Source organism: Mastomys coucha, unplaced genomic scaffold (genome assembly GCF_008632895.1).
Source record: "Mastomys coucha isolate ucsf_1 unplaced genomic scaffold, UCSF_Mcou_1 pScaffold20, whole genome shotgun sequence".
NCBI classification, from domain to species: domain Eukaryota; kingdom Metazoa; phylum Chordata; class Mammalia; order Rodentia; family Muridae; genus Mastomys; species Mastomys coucha.
In genome coordinates, this window is record NW_022196903.1 from 70,249,714 (window position 1) to 70,269,709 (window position 19,996).

The 19,996-nt window shown below is 37.1% G+C and overlaps 1 long non-coding RNA gene across 1 annotated transcript; it reads right to left on the bottom strand.

Moving 5' to 3' along the window:
- Positions 1-2,207: 2,207 nt before the first annotated feature.
- Positions 2,208-14,347, bottom strand: LOC116098189. Its single transcript, XR_004121737.1, has 3 exons — positions 14,312-14,347; positions 4,962-5,067; positions 2,208-2,510 (listed from the first exon to the last, which is right to left on the bottom strand). It is a non-coding gene; the product is annotated as an uncharacterized LOC116098189 (long non-coding RNA).
- Between the last annotated feature and the right edge of the window lie 5,649 nt (positions 14,348-19,996).

Below are 19,996 nucleotides of genomic sequence, written 5' to 3' on the forward strand. Positions count from 1 at the left end.
ATCATGGCAGGAATGGTGCTGGAGCAGGAGCTGAGAACTTCTATTTGATGCACAACTTGGAGACAGAACAATTGAAATTTGGTCTTGAATGGGTTTTTGAAACCTGAAAGTTTATCTCAGTTACACACCTCCTCCAAAAGGGCCTTACCTCCTAACATTGAATAGTCACTTAAAACCACCATAACATTTATGTATCTATCATTTATCTATCAATCATGTATTGTGTGTGTGTGTGTGTGTGTGTGTGTGTTGTATGTGTGCTTCTAGCTAGCAACCTGTCATCTTTACATTGTTACTTTAAATCCCCTGACAAGCTTTAAAATCTATACCTTCACATTCCTAACTGTGAATTTTTTTCCTTAGTAACTCCCTTGGAAACATTTTATTAATACTCCCATCAGACAAACTAAACTCCCTATCACTGAGTCGTCCAAGAATTACAGCCATTCAGCTGTAATGTCTCTCAAGTTTTCACTGTTCTTAGTCCTGCCTGGAATGCAAAGACAGTGGCCTCTCCATACCCTATTTCTGAAGGATTATACTAAAGTACCATGAGTTAGATGGTACAGAGCTATCATGTCATATCACATAAAAGAAAAATTTTAAACAAAAACAATGTGCATCTGAGGATGAGAAACATTAGAAAGTTTAAAGGAATTATCAGAGTAAATTCTTTGAAGACTTCACTACTTCTCGTCTTTTCTCGAGATGTAAAACATTTATATTTCACAATAAAGTTTCATAGTCCCATTTTAATTGCATCTTATCTCATACATCAGGCTTGGCTGAGCTCCAAAGTTTACTAATTTGTGTTCGGTGTCCTAATTATCTTTGCACTGTGCTGACATGCTGCAGACTGGAGCCAACCCTTCACATGTGGTCAGCTTCTCTTGGAAGGTAAATATGTGAGGCATAACTGAACGAGTAACCCCAAATATTTTTTTAATTGAAGCCAAGTAATCTCAACAGATGTTTATTTTTTATTTGTTTGCTTTTAATTAGATCAAGGATATAAAATCCCATTTGTTCAAAGTTGGTCTTAATTGTGCTTCCTCAAATTTATTTTTCCTGATTTTATTTTCCTACACTTAAGCAGTTTTGTGATAATACACAGTGGCATTGTTGGCTTTGATCTGCTTCCTAGTTTAATTTTATACATGACTTTCACATTAAGGGATCTGATTTTTTTTCCTTATGAGTATTTATCATTTCTCTGTTCTTTTCACTGACAGAAAACCTTTCTACATTTATTATAGAAAGTAAACTATAGCAGTCAATATCCAATTTAATAAGATATAGCTAATTATATCACCATGCATAACCACTCTATTTATTCACATTTCTGACTAATAAAACTGTGCACCCTGGTACAGTTAGGACATCTCTAGCAGAAAGTCATGGGTGATCTATTCTAAGCTACTTCTGTTGGTATAGCTAATGAAAAAGTGTCATATCCATATTTCTAAAGTCTCAAGAAAGAAACTCATATTCCTACTGACCAGTTTGCCCCTATCTCCAGGCTGTAGCAGATGCTATGCACTACCCACTGTTCACCAAAATATATTCCATGTCCTTCTACTGAAAATGAAAATTTACCCATAGCTCTTCAAGGATTCTCAGAAAATAATTAGATCATTCTTTTATTAACATAATTTACTCTTGGTCCTATGTCACCATGTTTATATTCAATGCAGTTTCATTCAGTATCATGATGACCTAAGCACACTGAGATAACTGGGAGGATGATGTGCTTCACAGTGGAGGCAGAAATGACTCCCATTTGAGCTACAGCATTAGAAATCTGTGACCCTGGAAAAATTATTTAAACTTTCTAAGGTCTCCTGACATCATCCAAAAACATGAGCACAGTGCAATCCTAGAACTATTATTGAGAACTATTATATATATGTGTGTGTACATACATATGTATACACATACATGCATATGTATACATATGAATGAGGATATATATATATGAATGAGAGTAGTTTTGACATTTTCTTCTCAACAGAACATTTTAAAAAATGAAATTTTGTACAAAATTTATGTGTATAAATAAAATTTGGAAGCAAATTAAAAGTTATGCCACTTGACAAAAAAAAACAGTGGCATGGTTGAATTATTAGCCTATATTTTGAAGTAAAAAAAAAGATGAGCCCCAATCACTGCATTTCAAGTTCTGAATTTTAGAAAATGACATTGGCATATTTATTCAATATTCTTTTTATTTGTTGTTTATTTTTATTTTTGCTAATGTGTCAGCTATATTACTGCAGATGTCCAGGAAAGATTGAAGAGAGAGGTATGGAGCTGGCCAAGCTGGAATTACAGATGTTGTTAGCCATCCCACGTCCTATGTAATGTCCTCTTCAGGAGCAAAGAAAAGTCATTTCTCCAGACCTCACTCAGTTCCTTTATGAACACAGTACCATGTGCTCAATACTGTCATAAATGTTGGAGAATAGGGTTTGAAAAGTCCAAAACAAATCCATCACTCTGTATTTTATATCCTAGAGAGTGAAACATAATTGATAAATTAGCAAATGTTCTTATGATATCTAAGAAAGATGTAGATTCTTCAGTGAAAATAGAAATGAAGTTATGTGATAAATGGAGATATCAATTAGAAAGAATGAGAAGTAAAACTTGAGAAACAGTGAGAGTTGAGTAGAACAGCTTCAAGATGGCACTGTGTAGGCAACCATTCATACTACACATGCTTCCCATCAACGCAATGGTGTTCAAGAGTTTGTGTGAGAATTAGACTCTTAAAGAAAGTGATCTTGTTGGATGTGAGAAAAATTGGATAATTCGTTTTAAGATTTACTCTTCCTTTTAATTATATGTGTAACGATCCATCTGTGTGAGAATATGTACATAGGTAAGTTTGGATGCTCATGGAAACTACAGGTAGTGGATCTCCCTGGAGCTGGTATAAGGCAATTATAATCCACAAAATGTGGGTTCTAGGTACCAAAGTTAAGTCATTTGCAAGGGCAGTATGTACTCTGAAATACTGAGCTACCTTTCTAGCACAACAAGAAGATAATTCTGGAAAATCATTTTGAATTTCAATATGGAGCCTTTTATTTTATTTTATCAAAAATAGATTCTTTTGTCATACAATATATACTGACTACAGTTTCTCTCCCTCTACTCCTCCAAGTTTCTCCTCTCCCATTCAGACTCACCCCTTTCTATCTCTCATTAAGAAAGAACAGGATTTTAAGGTATAATAATGAAATAAAACAAAATAAACAAATAAAACAAAAATTATCACATTAAACTAGAAGACAAAGCAGCAAAAGGAAAAGAGCCCAGGAGAAGGTATAGAAGAGAGCCACTCATCTGCACACACAGAAACCCCATAGAAACACTAAGCTGAAAGCTATAATATATTTGCAGATGACCTGGTGCAGACTCAGGCAGGCCCTATACCTGCTATTTCAGTCTTTGTAAATTCATATGAGCTTTGTAGATGTTGATTTGAAGGGCCTTATTTTCTTGGTGTCCTCTACCATCTCTGGTTCTTTCATTCTTTCTGACTTTTCTTCTATGGGATTCCCTGAGCTCTGAGGAGAGAGTTGGGGATTCAACAAAGACATCCCATTGAGGGCTAACTGTTCTATAGTTATTTAGTCTCTCTTTGTGTCTGGTTCATTGTCTCTGTCTCTCCTGTATCCATGTCTCTGTGTGTGTGTCTCTCTCTCTCTGTGTGTGTCTCTCTGTGTGTCTCTCTGTGTATCTCTATGTGTCTTTCTGTCTGTCTGTCTGTCTGTCTGTCTCTCTCTCTCTCTCTTTCTATCTCTCTCTTGCTCCTCCTCCTCCTCCCAATCTCCACTCTTTCTCCCACACCCTCTCTTTTCTACTTTCTGTTGTTCCCATCTGCTGCAAGACCATGTTTCTCAACTGATAGCTTAACAAGCAAGGCATTCTTCTCTGAGTATACCATTTTGCTACTAAACTTACTTGTTGTTTGTTTGTTTGTTTTTAAGACGAATAGTTTTTGGATTTGCTCTAGGTGTCTGGTTTATCTAGCCTCAACTTCTTGGTCATTCAGACAGTGTTAGATATGGGTTCCATCTCATGAAATAGGAGACCTGAAGTCAAATAAGTTACAACTAACAAGCTTTGTGCCAGTATGTGCCTAGAATATCTTGCAAGCAGCACATCATTGTAGATAAAAGGCTGGGTGGTCTGATTTGCATTTACTTTTATCTTTGGTAGTGTAAAGAGTGCCTCCCTGAAACAAAGATGTTAAATTATAGTGATGAAGGCTCTATGTAGACATAGGCTCAACTTCTCCATGTTCATGAGTTGTGTACGTGTTGTTTTCAACAATGGGGCCTTGCTCTCAGTTTCAAGAGAACAACCTATTTTTGTGGCAGCCGAATTGTGTCTATAGGGATTTCCATGGGATCCTCTAGTCAAGAACTCTATTAAATATAACTCAACCCCTGGTACTGGAAGCTTAGTCTGGTAACACGAGTTCGCTAGATGGGGATTTGTCTAACATGTCACTTTGTGATTTCACACACATATCTATCTATATCTATATCTATATCTATATCTATATCTATATCTATATCTATATCTATCTATCTATCTATCTATCTATCTATCTATTTATCTATCTATCTATATGTGTGTGTGTGTTTGTGTATACATACATACATTTGAGGAATTTTCTACTGTATTAGGTTTTTATAGTCAATTCTATTCCTCAAATACCACCTTTTTTAGCTGTCTTTCCCCATATTCCCTCCTTCAGCTTCCCTCACCAAACTTGATCCTCCTGTTCTAGGCCCATATTCACCCATAATTATCTATTTTCCTTCCCTAAAGAAATTTATCTCTACCCTCTAGCCTCTTAATCTACGCCTACCCTCTGTGGTTCTGTGGCATATAGCTTGGTGGTCATTGACTTAACAGCTAATATATACATATAAGTAAATACATACCACATTAGTCTTTATACAGCCACTGTGGGAATCATTGTGGTTGTTCCTCAGGATGATGGGACTCAGTATACCTCAAGATCCAGCTAGGCCACTCCTGGGCATATACCTAAAAGATACACAATGAAGACACTTGCTCAAAAATTGCAAAACAATGCTCTGTTCATAGTGTTAAGAAATTAGAAACAACTTAGATGTCTCCCAACATGGTAGAACCATGGGTAGGAAAAAAAATTGGTGCACTCATACACTGGGGTATAACTCAGCTGTTAAAAAAATGACATCAGGATATTTGAAGGCAAATGGATAGAATTGGAAAAAAAATCTTCCTGAGTGAGCTATCCAAGCCCCAGAAACTTTTGCTTTAATTATAATTACAAAGTGACTTCCTCCATTTTCTCTCTCCAATCAATATATTTCATACCCTTCTGAAATTTATGGTGCCTTATTCTTTAGTTTTTACTGATACATATATAAATAAATATATAAACCCAGCCTGCTGAGTCTGTTAAGTATTTATTATATATCTATATATAATACTTACATATATGTTTATATATACATGTGTATATGTGTATATGTATATATGTATATATGTATATATGTATATATGTATATATGTATATATGTATATATGTATATATGTATATATGTATATATGCTTTGAGGGCTTACTGCTTGGTATTTGTCTTAGAGTTTCTATTGTTGCAACAAGACACCATGACAAAAATGTTGAGAAAGAAAGGACTTCTTTGGCTTATACTTCCATATCACTGTTCATCACTGAAGAAAGTCAGGACAGAAACAGTGCAGGAGGAGTCAGGAGCTACTGTGGAGGTCACAGAGAGGTGGTGGTGCCACTCTCCATGGTTTTCTTAGCCTGATTCCTTATAGAACACAGAACAACCAGGCCATGAATGGCACCAATACAATGTGGCATTTCCCACCAATCACTAAGTAAGGCAATTGCCTTACAGCTGGATATTATAAAGGGCTTTTCTCAATTGAGGTTTCTTCTCTTCAGTTACCAAGTTGACATAAGACTACCCAATACAATATTGCAAATAGGCAATTAAGGGGATTCTTCCTGGAGAAGGCTAGTTTGTATAAAGATTTTGGTAGATGATAATTTATAATCAAATAAAAATGGCACACACAATTAATTGCTGAGCATAATGATAAAAATACTCCATGTTCCAAATGCCTTCCCCTGAGAGGATGAGTGGATACACTTCAGAAGATTACCAAATGGCCTGTTTTAGCATTCAAAAAGAAATGAACAACATACAATAATACTATTCTTACTAATACAATAAAAGAAATAAACATTGCAAATAGCAACTAAATATAATAGCTCACTCTAACATTAAAAATAAATGAAAAGTAAAGTTGTAAATAAAACATGTATATTTAATTAAACCATGAATTCACATTACTAAACAAAACAAGAGTGTGCTGACCATAAGATACAGGATATAAGTCTGGCAAGTGTGGGACTGCAGATAAAGGATAGGTAGGAGACAAAACCCATGCAGGTGATTGGTATGGTCCTTGCTTTAGTTTGAGATGGTAGGCCTATGGGTACTTGTTACTTATTGAGAATACCTAACTCATGAGCCAATGGAGAAAACATGTCATAGATAAAAATTTTCATTTACTAACTCATTATGAGGTCCTTTTAAGAAAATAAAGATAAATCTCTTTTATTACAAAAGAGTGCATATGTTTTATGTAAATTATACCAATTTGTGAAAAAATATTTCCATGTTTTTCCCAAATACATTCATATATATTATTTGCAAATTTTAAATTATCATGTAACAGAAATATCATTTTTAAAAGAAATATAACATGTTTGCTTTTATATTAGCTCAAACAGACATTTTTAAAGAACTCAAAGGTCTTTTAAAAAGCATTTTTATTCTGAAATGTTAAGGGAGCCAGAAATCTGGAAAATTACCCATGAGAAAGACATTTATGTAAAGTCTTATGGTGTATATACTCTGTGTAAATCATACTCATGTAGAATTTAGTTACCTATTTTTAGTGTTCCCCCCATTTTCTTCCAGTATAATTGTTTCTCATTTCATCACCATATCATTTTTCCCCATTATTTTTTTATTTCTTTATCATCCTGATCATACCCCCCTCTCCTCCCAGCCTCCCCACAGCCTCCCATCTCTTCTCCTCTAAGAAAAGGAGAGGTTCCTCTTTGGTGCCCACCCGCCCTGTCACATCAAGTCACTGCAGGACCAAGCACATTTACTCCCACTGAGAGAAAAGGCAGCCTAGTTAGTGGAACAGGATTTTATGATCTTCAGAAGGACTATATCAGGCCAAACAGTTCCATGTGGAGGATTACTGGGAGAGAGAGAAGGGCAAGGTGGCGGTGGAGAGAAGGAGAGAAGAGAAAGAGAAAGAGATCAAGGGGTCCTTTATTTATGGGTGATGACGTAATCACAAGTAAAGGTGGGAGGTGAGCTAAGTGGATTCTGGGAATATGGTGGCTGCTGCCTATGTGATGTTACAGGTTTCAGAGGTCCTGATACCAACACAGGATCCACAGGCAGGCAACAGATTTAGGGGAAGTCAAAGCTCCAATTGTCGAGGGAACCATATGAAAACTAAGTTGCACACCTGCTACATATGTGCTTTGGGTCTAGGTTTGGCCCGTGTATACTCTTTGTTTGGTGGTTCAGTCTCTGGTTGCCACCAAGGGTCCAGATTAGTTAACTCTGTTGGTCCTCTTGTGTAGTCCCTGTTCCCTCTGGATTCTTCAATCCTTCCCCCAACTCTTCCTCAATACTCGCTGAGTTCACACTAATATTTGGCTATAAGTCACTGCATCTGTTACAGTCAGCTGCTGGGCAGAGCATCTCAGAGGACAGTTAAGGCAGGCTCCTGTCTGCAAGCCTAACAGAGTATGTGTTAATAATGTCAGGGATTGGTTCTTGCCCATAGGATGGATCTCATGTTAGGCCAGTCATTGGTTGGACATTGACTCAGTCTCTGCTGCATATTTGTCTCTGCACTTCTTGTAGACAGGACACATTTTTGGTTAAAGGTTTTGTGTGTGGGTTTATCACCTTAACTCTTAAATGTTACTTTTTATTTTATATATCACTAATTAAAATTGGACATGGGCAAAATGCCTATGCTTTTTAATTTCGACATGTACTCTGTTTCTTAATGTTTTTAATGAAAAAGTAAGCATTTTTAGTTATGTATATACATTATTCATATTAAACTTGGTAATAATGGAATATAATATGTACCTTCCTTTGAGATAACAACATGAACTAATATAATTTATTATCTTCAAGTACTTTGATAATTGTCTAGAGACTGATTTAAGCTGCTAACCGTTTGATTCTAACTCCACTTTGTTGCAGTTTTAGACTTTACTGAATATATTTCTGAAATCAGAGCTCACAGAGAACAAACATCATCGATAAAAATTGAAGCAGTGGCCCGTATCATGAGCAGCATTCTGCAAGCTTACCTACTGTTTCTATAATGCTTTGCAATAACTCTTGAAATCCAATATACAAGTTTCTTTACCATACTCAGTTTTTCTTCTCAACAGATTGAAAGTATGTACTTTTTATTTCTTGCTCAAGTAATCCATTTTTTAGGGAGAGTGTGTTTGGATAATATTATACATAATAAACAAAATCATGCAGACATAAAAAAAATTGGAAAAGATAAATAAACATAATGGTTTAAATTTTTCTGCATTGGGAGTTATTTTCATTTAATTTAAAGTATTTTTAAAAATTATTTCTATGTTTTCCTGTGTTAAGTAGGTACATATGTTGGAGTGTGCAGGGGAACATGTGGGACTAGGTATGCTTACATATTTGTGGTTTGTTCATGTTTCTCTGGTAGTTTGGAGCAGAATCTCACCTTGGTTTGGTACATTCCAAATGACACAGACTGGCTAACCATAGAGCCCCAAGGATGTTCCTGACTACCTCCCCCAGTGACATTACAAGCATGGCCTTTCTTAAAAAAAAGTGGGTTCTGGGGGATGCAATGCAGGTTCTTGTGTTTGGAGTGGAAGCATTTCACCAACTGGAATATCTTACAAATTCTTAAAACATCTTTTTATGGTGAAGTGGCAAAATATGGGTTCAGTTTGGTGAGTTCACCTTGATAAAATACTCTTGAAAACACTTGTCACAGAAAAATACTTTTGTTTCTTATTTATTTATTTTTAATATGGGTCTACTTTAAGCTCAACAACTCATTAGTACATTTTCCCCAAATAATCAATGGTCTCATGTCTGGAACAAAGGGTATTTTAAGTTAAGTACTCTGATTTGAAAACACAGACATTGCTGGATTGCTTCAGAAATAGGTCATTGGCTTTTATCACTTTTGCTTAGCTGATCACAGGCTTCTTTCAGTGCCATCCTTAGAGTTTCGTATTTGCAATAGATATACCAAGTATATAGTCTTCTCTATTGTATATTCAATTTCAGAACACATTATTGTTCATAATCCTCTCTTCTTCAGTTAGCAGCACCCACACTGAACAGGATACAACCACATTTAATTCTAGTTCCAGAAAATCAAATGCCTTTTGGGTAAGGCATACACATGATACCTATACAGGCAATTTGGCACATGGGTGTGTGTGCCCACATATAAGCACACCAACAGACAAACAGACAGACAGACTCATAGATAGATACATAGATAGATAGATAGATACATAGATAGATAGATGGATAGATAGATAGATAGATAGATAGATAGATAGATAGAAAAGTTAATAAGTAAAAATAAAATCATATGTATTACATAAGATGCGAAATAATTGGTCAAGGTTAGGAGGGAATGTTTTATCAAGACAATGGAAAGAATATCTGAAAGGTATAAGGAGTAAGCAAGTAACAGTTAAGCCAAATCTCAAAATAAGATTTCAAACCCTGAAACCACACCATCTGCGAATCAGTTCTGAAGTTGACCGGTTGCGTCCCTAAGCAGCTTTTATCTTGGTTTAGTGGCTGATATCATTGCTCACCTATTCTATTATTATTTAGGATGAATCTGAAAACTTAAAGTCTTGAAGACCCACAGCATTGTTTAGTGAGTGTGTGTGTGTGTGTTGTTGTTGTTGTTGTTGTTGTAGTTGGTGTTGTTCTGAAATTCATTTATAGTAATTACTCAACCTTAAAAGCAGTAGGGGACTCTGAGTGCCCAGCCATCCCACTTTCATAATTTAACAACAACTTGTCCAGATACATAGAGTGATAATCATCCATGAACACAACTATTATCATTAAACAAATAAAATCAGCCACTCATATAATGAATTATTGTTCAAGTATACCTCAATTGAGGCACCTGAAGCTTGAGAATTATGTGTGAGCCAACATGGTTATGATTGTATATATTCCATAGGCTGGAAAGATAGCTCAGCTGGCAAAGCATTTGTTAAACAGGTATGAAGACCAGAATTTTTATCTCTAGTATCTACAGAAAATATCAGATGGGCATGATGGCCCAACTCATGTAATCTCAAAACATGGGGAGCAGAAATATGGTGGATTCCTGAGAAAGTTGGATGTGTAGATATCAGCTGCCTCTCTCCCCTATGTTTATAAATGCACCTAAACACACATGGTCTCACATACATGCAAACAATCCACATGTACAGATATATGAAAAAAATATATAGCTAGAAGTTTGGAAAATAGAACCTAGGGGAGTGTTTTTCTCTTCGCAGTACTAGTAGTGTGAAACATGCAGTCATAAAGGAGATTCACTTTGTAAGGAAATGTTTATGAACATGCAAACCAATGAGGCTTTTATTTCTTCCTACCAGCAATGTCCATCAAGAGAAAAGTCAGAGTGTGACAATGGGAACTGGGTCCTAATAGCCCTGAACCTTCACTTTCATGAACACTCTATTAATTGGAAGCAAGTCTAATTCCCAAGCCATGCTCATAAGGTAAGAATCACACTGAGCTATGAATTTTAGGGTGGGAATTATTGAGAACTATATTAGAGATTGACTACAGAGTATCTAACAGTTGTTTCATGTGTTTCCTACCAGAGGAGAGGCACTATGATCCAAGAATGTGATTATCAGCTGGATACATTGGTCACCAAATGCTTAAGCCCCTTTCAAGTGCTGTAGTTAGGAAAGGTGGTGAATTGGCATTTTGCATTGTGTCATTTCTTTTTCATTATGAAGATAGAAGGGAAAGGGGGGCCATTTTCAATTAGAATAGATACCCAAAGTATTTTCTTATACTATCTAAACATAGAAGATAACAGTAATGTTATTCAAATGTTATATTGGCAGTCAAAGAATTTGGCAAATCAAAGTTAGAACTGAGGGTGCCTGGAATAGCCGACCATACCCTGAGTGGACTTTTCCAGGCACATATATAGCTGTGGCCAGCAAGAAGAACTTCATGAAGGATGATCTCTCTTTCAGGCATGAGAGGGCCCTAAGACATATGTACTAGGGAGAGCCTCAGCACAATAAGAAAATCAGACTGGCATTTCAGTTAAGAGAATAGACTAGTGCTGCTGCTGTATGCTCCTGTCAGGGAGAACTGTCAGGCTAAGGACAAAAGAGACTACTATATCAAGAGAAGAGGAACATAACAAAATAGGTGGTGGGATAGGCACAAAGGGAAGCCAGGAAGCTAGAGGATATGAAGATTGTTTGTGATGAATGTCTAAATTCTACAGTTTTAACTCAAAAGGCAGGTCCTATTGTCAGGGTTGTCTGTTTTTACAGATAAGCAAGCTACTGCATCAATAGATAATGTAACTGCCCAAAGGCCAACACAGCTTTCTACACCCAAACTGGCATTTCCAACAGGACCAGTCTTTGCTTGTGATCAGAGATGAAGATGTTTTTTTTCCTAAAATAGAGTATCAGTAACCTTTCCACCATGATCCCATGTGCATACAGTAAGAGCAGCATCACCAAGATTCATTATTGTCATTAAAGTATATTCCAATAGGCTTCAATTAGAGGTACCATTCCTACCAAACTCCCATCCCCCCTCACAAAAAGCAATAACAATAACAAAACCCAACAGAAAACAGAAAGGATTTAGGTCACTGACTGTATGATTGAGAGTTAAGATGTATGAAACTGTATCACTATATTCTTATAGAATGAATCCAGTAATTTTTGAGTGAGCCATTCATCATCATTATCAAGACATTATTGTTCAAAGTCTGTCTGATTTTATAACAAATAAATACTTGGAAGTTCTTTGAAAATACCTTGTCTGTAGATAGAAAGAACTGATCCTCGGTATTCTCATTCTTTTTTTGTCTCTGTCTGTCTCTGTCTCTCTTCCTCTGTCTCTGTCTCTTTGTCTCTCTTTCTCACTGTGTGTAGGTCTGTGTATAATCCACTTGGGTGATTCCCATCCCTCAACCTATTATCATACTCCTCCCTTCTCATCAACTTTCTCCTCCTTACGCCTTTTCCCCATCCAATATTCATGTCTTTTTCTTTTGTATTCATTTTTTGCTTTGAGGCCCACAGTGTCACTTCTGTGCTCACGAACATGGAGCTCTCGTAGGACATTAGCTACTTACCAGAGGTTGCTTTGCTAAAGACAAAAAGTCCCTTTCCCCTGATTTTTTCATTAGTTTTGCTTCTTCATATTTAATGTTTTGGGTTCTTTTTATGTTTTAAACACTGGTCATGTGTCTGATATAAAGCTAGCAGATATTTTCCTCATTCTATGGGTTACCTCTTCTCTGGAATGACAGTTTTCTTTTGCTGTACAGAAGCATTTTAGTTCATTTAGTTTTGTAGACTTGAGATCTCATCTCTCAGTTGTTGGTCTTGAGTCTCATTCAGAATGCTCTCGCTTACATCTCTGTTAAAGCATAGACCTTATTTTTTTCTGAAGTTTCAGGTCTTCAAAATGCTTTTTCCTTAGTGTGTAGGTGTAAGGTATTCACACCTCTCTTCCTTTCCCTCCTCACCTACCCACTTAGAATTCTTGCTATCTGACAGAGAAGTGACTAAGGAAAGGAGGAAATTTGCAATGACAGTGTATTTTGACATACCTTGAGCAGCAAATATATCAAGGTATGTGTCCACCTGATTCCCTCCTTGACCTTATTTTCTATAATATAATCTTATTTTCCATAATATAATCTCAATATCTCTGATAGGGTTGAACTTTATCAGGTCTGATTAGAGATATTAAATCGATATCTCTAGAGGATACCTCATGCAAGAGGTGACTCTGAGAAATAAAGTAACTTCAGAGTGTAGTGCTGAGTGTTCACTATTCATACTATAAGAAATTTGAAGACAGTTTGAGGTGGGCTGAGGGATGTCACAGAAGAAAAAAGGACCAAATATAAACTATTCCCTGTCTTTTCCTCTTCCTCTCCCACAAAAGATTACTTGTTCCTTGGGGGATTGTCAATTAAACAGAAACTGAATACATTAACCTTTTCAGTATATAATGCATTTATCAGAACAGGCTTGCCATGGCTTTACATTATAAGGCTTGGATGTGAGAAAAGCTACCCTGATGGTAAACACTGAAGAAAGCGTGACCCCAGTGAGGGTTGGAGAGAGTGAATAGAATTGGTCGCTTTACAAAGCTCATTCCATAAGTGCAGTTTTCACTTCATGAAGAAAACACTGAAACTATGTGTTGGACTAGCTTTTCCCTAAGGGAAGATTTCACTTAATAGTCTGCTATCTGTGTTTTAGCCACAATCCTCATGTAGAGCACTTTATTGCTTCTGTATTTTCACCTTCACCATTTCAGATAATCATCACAACAGGCTGACGAGAAGAGAGGGAAAGGAAAGCTCAAAAATTAAAAAGGAGAAAACCAGAAACTGATGGTGATTGTATACTTTCTACATGTCAGTCTCTGTCTGTTGCACATATTGTTACACTTATAATTTTTGCAAAAATGACACCATTAAGAAAAGGCAAATATCCTATGCATTGTTGGGTCTTTCATGGTGACATGCTCAGATATAAGAAGGATAGCACCTCTCTTGCTTCAGATTTTCCTTGAGGTGATACAAAGCACAGTATCTCTGAACTCACTCATTAAAGAATAGTCCTGCTCCCTCATCAATGTAATAACTGATATGACATGTGATCATTTCCACATGTCACCTCTTAGGTTAAGAGCAGACAGGTGTACACGAAATACTAGTTGATGGCAAGTTACAAATGGCATTTCCTGCCTTAAAGGTCTCTTTTGGCAAACCTATTGGGACCATTTGCAGTTGTTGTCAGCTTTGTTTACTGAAGGACTTGAGATCATATTGCAGAACATCACTATGTGAATGTGTGAAGAATGAGAAGTTGAAAATGAAAAGGCACTGACCTGGATAAGGATACTGAATCTGACTCTGAAAAGCAGGGCAGAATGTAACCATGGCATCCACGGAACCCAAGATACACAAAGGGAGTTACAGAGTTGTGAGATTTATTTGGGGACAGGACTTTTATGGCAATAGAGCAAAAAATAAAATAAAAGCTGAGTCAGATCAAGATACTGATATGACCAACATAGCAGGAAAATGGAAGGAGAAGAAATTCTACAGGAAGAGGTTTGGGGGACATCTCAATCAGTCAGGCTGTGTGACTAGAGGAAAGTTCCCCTGAAGCAGGAGACTCTGTTAGGGCAGAAATGGTCAAATCAGATCACTGGACCATTGATTTGGATCATCTGGTTCAGCAGAGTCTTGACATGAACACTACTGGAGATTAAAGAGAATCTTCCTTGGCTATCACACCATATTATATTATACACTGTTTTATACACAAGCTCTTTTCCGTGAAGGCAGCAGCCTTCCTGGCTTCCTCTACCTGGCTTGAAAGAGGTATCAATAATGTCATCTGGGGCTGGAGAGATGGCTCTGTGGCTAAGAGCACTGGCTGCTGTTGGAAAGGACCAGGGCTTGATTTCCAGCACCTAAATGGAAGCTCCCAACCATTTGAAACTCCAGTCCTATGGGATCTGGTGGCCTTTTCTGGCCTCCACTGGCTAGCACTGTACACACGTGATATCTAAGCATACATGCAGGCAAAACACCCATACACATTAAATAAAAATAAAATAGACAATAGGAAGAAGAAGAATGTTGGTCTTGGGTATAATTCCACAGAGAAAGCAAGAGTGGGAATGCCAGAAAGCAGGCCATTTCTCTGCCTAGATGATAAAATAAGGTAAGGACAGAAGCTCTTAAGGCCCATTTGCATGCAAATAAGCCTAACCACCAAATCTCCCTGCTGCTGATCTGTGACTTCCTGGGGCTATGTGAGCAAATGTCTGTACACTCCATATAGGACACCAGCTCTGGACCAAAGAATGAGTTTCGTTCAAGTTTAGCGTAGTGAACCAGTGAGTTTATTTGCGTTACTTAGAGAAACCTAGGTGACTTAAAGACAACTTCATCTCCCAAAGCCCATGGGAGTAAGCCAGATTTCTGAATCTCTACACCATTCACAGGCAGTGATGCTAATGGAAGTCTTCCCTTCCCCCAACAGATGACACTTGTATGCTCTTAAGGAAAGGAAAGGGATTTATTTATAGTCTTGAAAGTTTTAGCAACTTATGTTTTGTTTGTTTGTTTGTTGCTTTTTCCATCTGTGCCTCATCAGATTTATTTACTCCCTGAGTCTTAAAGAGCCTACTGGAGGATGGAATGTTTCACCTTAGAGAAAATAGCTACACAATAGCGTTATATGGCAGGATCTGTGACATCTTAGAAAGGGAACATGGTTCTAAATTCATCTCCCCCAACTGACAACCTCACTTCCTGTCTTCTATCAAACCGAGTCAGTTAAGGCTTTCAATCTAGTTCTATCTGATGGTTTCACTCCAGCAAGTTCTCGTAGTTTTTCTTATGCCTGTAATGATAGTGTCCAGGAAGCAGAGACAGGAGTTTTCCTGGAGTTTGAGGCTAGCCTGGTCTACCCAGTGACACCGACAGAGTGAAATCTCATGTCAAAATAAGGTGGTTTTTTTTTTTGTTGTTTTTGTTTTTGTTTTCCATTTTAAGTTCATTTGCAAATGTGCTTCTAACAGAAGCATTTCAGAAGTATTTGGTATTTACATGACAGACACTACACATCGTATATCTTAATGTAAGAGACATAGTGAGAATGTCTGTAAGGAGTAAATGACTATCCTTTAAGCAACAGAGAAAGTCATGGGAATAATATCTACACTGGAAAAAAATGGGCTGCCTATGAATATAGGCAGGAAGGAGGTCCTAACATTATATAGGAAAAGGAAGCTGGGTGACATCAGCCCATGTGTTTCCAGCTACGCTTTGGCTGGGACCTAGTAGTACATATATACTGTGCATGGTAACCTGACCTCATCTGCTGATCTTCAAAGCAGTAACCCCACAAACAATACTAGCGAACTGATTAGACATGGAGAATCCTGTGCCCTGTGAAGACTTCCTAATGCCTTAGGTTGTGGTGTCATACCTCAACATGTAAGTACCTTCAGGCGTACTGGGGTGAATGTCTGCGTCTGAAAACAACTAACAAAGACATGATGCTTTTCCCAGCTCCACACTGTGGCCTTTATGTGAGTCACTTGGCTGTGGGGACTTTCCTTCCTTTCCCCCTTTTAGTTCCATGGACGTCACACTTTTTCTAAAACCAAACTGTACCGTGTCTCTACACCACAATGCCTGCACATATATTAAAGACCTTCACACTTGGTATGTGTGTTTGTGTGTGTGTGTGTGGGGGGGGGGTGTTTTCATCCATCTTTAGAAAGGTAAATAAGTTTATTTCTTCTATAATTCTCAAGGTCTGTACTTTAATATAACTCTATCCAGCAGCCTTTCTGAATAAATGCACCAATAATAAGGAGGTCTTAGTTGACAGATCCACAGGGAGTGAAAACCATTCACATCAGTGGCCAGAAAGGATCATCATATGTAGATGTCTGCCAGAAGAAATACAGAATTGCTTTTCTCAGGAGGAGAGCTGGAATAGGAGATTGGGGATGTGACTAAATCTATTCTTCTCAACACCCGTTCTCATAAAATATGACTATAAAACAGTCCCACCAGGTGTGTGGATGCTAAAAAGCAATTGAAACATTGGGAATCATGTTATAAACTACATTTGGATATTTCCTTTGTGTTTGTGGACTTGTGCATATGCACACGAGCAAGCATATACCATGGTACTCATGGGAATGCAAGAGGACAACTTGAAGGGTTGGCATTCTGTTTTCATGACGTAGGCCTCAGGGATAGAATCCTGTCACCAGGCTTGATGGCAAGCATCTTCACCTGATGACCCATCTTGTTGGCTCTTCGCACCATCTTTGCTCATGAACAGGAGGTGAAATAAGATTTTAGTGGTTCAAGATAAATTCTGAATCAATCCTTTGAGTGATGGGGTCAGTATTTACATTTGGCATTTCTATTTTTCTCCTTTTCATGTGCTCTGCTACTTGTAGTAAAGTCTCTGCAATCTTCTCTCTTTGACAAAATAATAAGTGAGTTTATTATACATAGATAGACATTTCCAGGGAAAATCCAAACAGTGTGGTTTGACCACAATAAACAGTATGAGAGACCTCAGAGCGATGGAGACCTTTTGGAAGAACTGCAAAATTCCATGAACTCATTCATCTATGGATTCTCCCTCTTACTAAGTCTGGGAAATGCTAACTGTAATTACACTTTTAAGTCATTTACATTGTTTTCATGAGACCTATGGTGTGTATCTCAAATCACATTTAAAATATTCAATATTCAGGACTGCAAAAATACAGTTCTCAGTTTTTGGTTGAGCCAGTTCCCTAAGTTAGTTGTATGAGTGTAACTGCTCAAATCAAGGGAAGCATTCTAGACATGCAAAGAATTTGGTGAAGGGGGAAAAAATACACTCTTGAGCCTTGGAAGAGTGAAGACTACGGAGTGGTTTCATCAGATCCAATTTTGGTGCTTATTTAGAAATCTCCTCCCCACACACAGCATCAAAGTTCCCAGGGCATATCCTAAATTGAAGGATATTTGTAATAGAAAGATATAAGCCTCCAACTCTTACTTTTGACAAACATTCATAAAAATCGAATTAGAAGAGCCTTGAAAGGCTACAGGCAAAAGGTTTAAGTATTGTTGAAGTGTGGATTGAAAAGGAAAAAAATTCCACTATTTTTCCCTTTCTTTGTTATATTATTATTATTATTATTAACAACAGAAGCAACAACAACAACAACAACAAAACACTTTTGCAGAAGGTTACAAAAAGAGGCCAAATTTTTCCATACATCCTAATAAGCTAGAAAGAAGTAATCCTATTTCTTTTTTGCAATGCAAAGAATATATTGAAAAGATAATGAAAGGAAGCCACCATGATTAAATGCTGCTCAGCTACCCCAAACCAGAATAGAGACTCTGACTCCAGTGCCCTTTTCATTATTCTTAATGAAATGCGACTTCATTTTCCCACACATTCGAAACTGTGTTCCAGAGAGTTCAAACATGTAAATGGAGCCACTCAAAAGAATCTGTCCATTCTCTGCTTCCAAAGGCCATGTGAGGACATTGGCTTGTGCCAAGTGAACACATGGGAAGATGAAAAGGGGGGTTGCTGGGCTATTAACTTTCTGCTTCTTAATCTCTTTTGGACCTAACACAATCCCCATTCCATTACTGATTTTATTTTCCTCCACTCTCATGAGTACAGTTGAAACTGGTAATGGGTTGTATTTAAGCAGCTGTCATTTCAGTATAACTGCCATTTCAGAACGGCACTCCCTTAGGACCAAAGCCAAGGTCCTCATATTGCTCTTTGTGTTCAATGTTTTCTATATAGACACACATACCTCATGCTATTCCCAGGGTGCAACAGAATGCTTTTGAAGGGGTATTGGGAGATATGGGTGATGGCTCCAATGGAATATTGTTCTTAATTTTTACATTCTCTTAACCAAGAAAGATATCAAATACATAGCCACATAGCCAAACATTTGTACTTCATTACTCTTCTATGAAAAAGGCCATCTGATCATAGCAGTCTTTTACTCTGCTATCCCTCTTGCTTCCTTAATGTATTGGCCAATGTAAAGAAAATTTTTAGTGATTGGATATATATATATATATATATGTATATATATGTATATATATATGTATGTGTGGATATATATATACACATATATGTGCATATAGATATACATCTATATATCTATATATATGTATATATCTATATCTATATGTACATATACATATATATAGTGACATATGGGCAATATATGTAATATATGTAACCTATCACCAAAATTTTATATATATATAGTTATATACTCACATATATATGCATATACATATGTGTATACACATGCACACACACATATTGCCCTCTACCCTAATGTTCCTGTAAAAGCATTCTAACCTAGCCACCTGACTCTTTCCTCATCTCATCCAAATGGCCATTTTCATAGAAGATTTATGAAGTACAAGTGTTTGGCTATGTGGCTATGCATTTGATATCTTTCTTGGTTAAGAGAATGTAAAAATTAAGAACAATATTCCATTGGAGCCATCACCCATATCTCCTAAACACCCCTTCAAAAGCATTCTGTTTTACTGTTATCATAAGAACTTATTTCTGCTGCTACTATCTAGTTCATTCCAACAGCAGCTCTTGAGAGTTCTGTGCCCAGAAGATTCTTTCTGCATCTTTTATAGCTAGATAATCCCTCATTCCTCAAGCCTAAGCCTTTCTGCATACCTTCTGAGACAAGGCTACCCAGTCCACTTGTTGAAAACACACACAGACACACACAGACACACACAGACACACACACTTCTATATATGAACATACACCTCTGTAGACTGTCCCCACCTCAGATACTTGCTACATTGGGATGCCTCTCCTGGAACACCTATGTAGAGAAACCTGACCTTGCACTCAAAACTATAGATGTGCCTCTGTCTCTCAAGTACTGAGATTGAAGACCTGTGTCATCATGCACACCACATTTTGTCTCTTTCATTTCCTTATACAATAGTTATAATTCTCTAATCT